Below are 5,934 nucleotides of genomic sequence, written 5' to 3'. Positions count from 1 at the left end.
CCTTTAAAGGTGCTAGTGTGTAGGTTCCCTAGGTCTTCTCCAAGACCATTATGTGAAAGTCCTTAATTGTTGAATGTATCTTAAATGGTTTAATGAATATAGTGACTTACATTAAAAGACTGTTAATGAACAAGTACTTACCTAGAGTAGCTTTAAGGATTGCTTAGGTAGGCTTGGAAATAGTGTATGAGCGGTCTCTTCATGTCTTACTTAGGTGAGTCTTAATTTAATTCTAGGTAGGGAGTTTAATTGATGAAATAGGAATAATCTTATCTTAGGTAGTCTTACTCTTATGTGTGTGAAGGGGTTGTATGGGCGGTCGCTTCATAACTCACTCAAGTGAACCTTTGAATAACCTTTGGTAGGAGGCCCTCATTTTTATGTGTTTTGAAGTGATCTTGATACTATATTGTGGAGTGTGACTTATATGTGAAGTTGGTGTTAAATGTCGTTCTTATACTTATGTTATGAAGTTTTCTTCAAAAAGGAACATGTTTTATACAAATGCCCTTTTATCATGATTTTATGCATTACACCATACTTGCATTCTAATGTACTAATTCCATATATTTTGTCTAACTCTAAAGGTATAGGTGGCAAATAATATGAGTCCTTGAAGTGAAGCTTGGACATTAGTATCCATTCAATCAAAGTCGGGGGTATGCCCTCCATTTATTCGAGGACATAACTATGTTTAGTTTTCTTTGTTAAAGACATTGTAATAGACTTAGCTATTTCTATATTGTTGATGAATGGACCGTGTCCCAAGATATTCGTGTGTCTAAGACGGAAACTTGAGACTTAGCCTTTCCTTATGATTTTCTATGAAAGATATTTTAAAGTACTGTTCGATTGTGTGAAAAGTTTTAATTACACACTATTTTTCTTACATATATGCAATGAATGATGTCAAAAGGCTTGTACAAGACCTCCGAGAGGTCGAGTATGCTGTGCCACGACTCGAAGGATGACCTATATTCTAGGGTGTACTCGCGGTTCGTTACAATACACTAGGAAGAGATTATTATTACTACCGTGTTATGAATTTATGGAGAACACATGTACACTTGTTCTTTATCTCATTGATAACAACTAAATTTTGAATTTTGCTCACTTTTTCTCTACACAATAATTAGTTATTTGTTACATAAAACCCCCCTTTTACTTACTTGTTTCTAGAAATAGTTGACTAAACGGAAATAATCGATACTTAAGTTTAAGTTTAGACCATATTCCTTGTGGGATCGACCCCAACCTACAAGTTGGGTTCTTTTCTTAAAACGATCGCTTATATTTCTTTAGGGAGGTGTAATTTGAGCATATCAAATCTTGGCGCCGCTACCGGTGAATATGGCTTTTAGATTAAATTTTACTTCATTGTTGAACTTTAATAAATATTTCCTTATTTTACTTTTTGTTTTTGATTTCTTTTTGTCTCTACTCTAGTGTATGCCAAGTACACGGAGTAAAGGAAAAGCACTAATGCCATACGATCCATAAATCAGTAGAACTCTACAAAAAATGTCCAATCTATGAAATCAAATAATCCCATTATTGATTAGCAGGAGGAACGAGTTAACTTGCAACCTTAGGTTATGGGTAACGAAAAGGCTTAAGTTCATGAAGGTGGTTATCTATTTGGAGATGCATTGAGGTCACCAAAACCCAGGATGCTGATAACTATTGGGTTGAATTTAATGTCGCTAAATCAGAAGGAAATATGGCCTACCTCCTCTACACCTAGGGCATACATTCGCGATTCCAAGCGGTTTGATGTAGATGCTTAAAGCGAGGGGTTTGTTCCCTTGTATGGCATCGGAGAATCCACATACGCATATGGATAATTGAGGAGTGTTTGAAAAGGTTGTGTTGGTCGACTAGATTCAGACATGGATGTCATTAGGTCGATATTCTTCCCTCTATCATTGACCGGAGACACAGTTATATACTTTACAAAGCTTCCTTATAACTCAATTCACACATAGTACCAATTGTGTAAGGTGTTCATGGCAAAATACTTCCCAATGTCAAAGAAGCTGAACCATAAAGATAAACTCAACGTCTTCATTGCATTACCTTGAGAGTCTGAGTAGTTCGTAGGATAGGTTCATTGATTTCATAAGAAGTGTTCCGAACCACCGTATTGATGGTGAGTCACTGAAGGAGTATTTCTACAGGGGCCAAGATTACAATTGCAAGGTCATGCTTGATACTATCATTGGTGGATCATATGGTTAGTGCACTTTTTAGGGATCGCTGAAAAATTGGAGAAGATTTCCCGAAATAATAAATCAAGGAGTAGTCGGAAGTCAGACATTTGAAAAGCACTTTTGCAGTTCAATCTGCACCTAGTCAATTTGTTGATAACACACATGAGAAGATGGCTCAGATAAGGAAAAATTGTGGGTTGGTTTTGAAGCATGTGAGTGGAGGTACCGAAAAGATAAATGTTAATTATTTGACTAGAAACCCCCACCACCGGTTGAGGAGTACTACAATGAAGAGGGTACTTATGCACTAAATTACCAGACTCGGNGGGGGGGGGGGGGGTTGATCAACACCTAAGGTTCCATTTCGGATAATTAGCGCCAAGGTCAAGGGAACCAAGAACAAAACTATAGAAACTAAAATCGAAAGGTCAATATATCCCTGATGGGAATTACAATCGTGACAACAACTACAATCAAAACAACTATGGGAAACAATAGGAGTGGTCCTTATCTGCCTCCTCAAAATTGGAAATTTGGTAATTGGGAAGCTAGGGGTAGTATGTCATGGGTTGAGGATATGATGCAAAAAATGATGATGAGGTTTGATTCGACTAATGAGAATGTGAAAGAGATGCAAAACGACTTGTCTGGTCATGGTCAAAGTGTTTATTCCCATGTAGTGTCGGTCAAGCAACTTGAACAAAAAACTAATCGATTGTCTACTTAAGTGAATCTATGTCAGATCAGCACACTTCCTAGCAACACCATCCAAAATCCAAAAAATGATGGAACTGTATGACATTCACTACTCCTGGGGGTAAGCAAACCACTGATCCACCTTGGCTGTCTAAGATTGATGTTGAGGTTAGCGAAGATGATAATGTGATAGAGGTTACCGAAGTTCTCTTCCCTCAACCGCAACTCATACTTTGAAACGAAAGTGAGCTTGTTCTTGAATCAGCGCACTACAAAAATCCAAGAATGCAACTAAGAAGGAAGTGAATATAACCCATAAAGTTGTTCCCATGCCTAGACCTCCACCTCCCCTTCCTTAGAGGTTAGTGATGAACGTTTAAGAGAGCAAGTACCTTAGGTTTATTAGTATGTGGAAGCAACTTTCCATCAATGTTCCGTTGATAGAAGCCTTGGACCAAATGATTGGGTATTCATAGTGTCCAAAAGCTTTGATGACGAAGTAAAGGGCCATGAGTTTCTGAGATGATGATAAGTTGCAACACTTTAGTGCGATATCTACAAGGTCCCTTATACAGAAGTAATAGTAATCTGGTGCCTTCATTATTCCTTTTACCATCGGGTTGTCGCACTTTGATAAGGTGTTATATGATATTGGTGTGAGCATTAATATGATGTCATTGTTTATTTACAAGAAGTTTGGCCTAGGATATCCAAAACTTACTTCAATGCATTTGTTCATGGCCGATAGGACTATGAAGAAACCCATTGGTGTGCTCCATGACGTACTAGTAAAAGTGGAGTCTTTATCTTCCATGTGGATTTTGTGATACTCATATGTGAGGTTAATTTTGAGGTTCCCACTATCCTTGGGAAACCATTCCTTGCCCGTGGGAGTGCATTGGTTGATAGGGAGAAAGGGCAGATGAAGTTCCGTTTAATAATGAAGAGGTAACTTTCAATATCTTTAGATTCATGAAGCATAGTAGTGAGCTCGAGTCAGTATTAATGGTGAATCATATTAAAGAGAGTGGTTCCGAAGTGCCTATCAAAGAGAGGTTGGGTGTTGATGCACTAGTAGCGGTAATGATAAACTTTGAGGGTGATGGCATTCGAGCCTTTGATGAATAGGTTCAAATTCCTTTCATAGATAAAGAGATTGGAGCTAGACATCTAGAATCGTAACTCTCCACCCGCAAGACAGTGTTGGAGGAGGCTCTCAAATTGGAGTTTAAGGCTCTACCATCACATTTGAGGTATGTATTCTTTGGGAGAGATTATACTTTACCGGTCATCATTGCGACAGATTTGAATATGACACAAGTTACAGTATTGGTTTTTATGTTAAAGAGGTTCAAAGTGCTATTGAGTGGACTATTGCAGACATTATTGGGATCCCTCTTGGAATTTGTTTGCATAAAATCCAACTCATGCCAGATCACAAGACTAGTATTGAGCATCAGAGAAGACTAAATTCGCCTATGCAAGAGGTCGTGAAAAAGGAAATCATCAAGTGTGGTTGGATACTGGAGTTATTTATGCCATTGTAAATAATAGTTGGGTTTTTCCCGTCAAGTGTGTGACCAAGAGGGAGGGATGACTATGGTTTCGAATGCAAAAAATAAGCTTGTTCTGATGCGGCCCGTGACTGGATGGAGAGTTTGCATCGATTCTCAGAAATTAAATGCTTAGACAGAAAAGGATCACTTCCATATGCCGTTCATTCATCAGATATTGGAGAGACTTGCTGGTAAGAGTTGTTATTGTTTTCTTGCGGTTATTCGGGTTATAATTAGATCTTCATAGCTCCAGAATACCAAGATAAGACCATCTTCACTTGCCCTTATGTTACTTTCGTCTTCAAAGAAATGCTATTTGGGTTTTGTAATGCACTAGCGACCTTTCAATGTTTTATGATGTCTGTATTTTCTAATATTGTTGTGGACACTATTGAGGTATTTATCGATTATTTCTCGGCGGTAGGTGAGCCAGTGATGAAGATGAGAAGCAATAAAAGAAAACGTGAAAAGAGCGGGAGTTGGTAGAGAACAAAAAAAAAACGGATTTGAGGATCTGCCAATTTAGACATTTAGGGTTTTAATTAAATTTGGATGAAAGTATAAAAACAAAAACTTGAGGATCTATTTAACTATTTTTGAAAATTAATTAAAATTTGTCACCTATACTTAATAATTAATACTAGTGTCACTCTTTTTAAATTTTAAAACTTCTTTGTCACCTATAATTCATTCCCCCATGTCTGTAACTAGGGCGTCAAAAATGAACCCAAATATAGATAATCAGCCCACAATTAGGGTTGGACTGATAATAATTTGAATTGACTTCAATCTCTACTCATTCAAGCCTAACCCAATTTAAGAGAATTCTCAATTGAGCCAAATGCAATCTCCAATTTCAACTCATTTCAAAATTCTCTACTCAAATAAGTTCCTCTATATTATAGGTATAAATTATTATCTATTTAACATTTTTAGGACTTGTTATCATTTGTTACTTTTTTTTAAAAAAAAATAATTGAGCGAAAATTCGAATTGTGATTATGAAAGTTAAATATTACTACGTTAAATTATTGAGATTAATCAGGTCAAATTGAACAGGTCAAAACCCAACCCGTTTTTATGCCCATTTAAACCCAACCAATTTGAGCCCAACGTAAACTTGAGCGGGTCAAGACTCAACCCAACTTCTATCTCAACCAGTTTTAATATCTCCAATTTCAACTCAACCCGTCCATTTCACACCCCTATCTATAAGCATTGCAATATAGATCCATCAATACAACACAAAACTGTATCTGTTCAATTAGGCGGGAACTGTGTAACTAACTATACTAACAATACAAACTAACAATCTGAATGACAGTAATAACTGAATAACCAGCTCAACAGTCTTATATCACATCTATATCTTAAATTACTTGGATTGGGTCATCTAAAATCTAAATCTAATGCTCAATAATATGTATTTTAATGTAAATTAAAAGTTTCCTGAAGTCGGGCCACCCTAGAAG

The sequence above is a fragment of the Solanum pennellii genome, chromosome 2 (genome assembly GCF_001406875.1).
Source record: "Solanum pennellii chromosome 2, SPENNV200".
Classification (NCBI taxonomy): domain Eukaryota; kingdom Viridiplantae; phylum Streptophyta; class Magnoliopsida; order Solanales; family Solanaceae; genus Solanum; species Solanum pennellii.
This window is presented reverse-complemented; position numbering follows the sequence as displayed.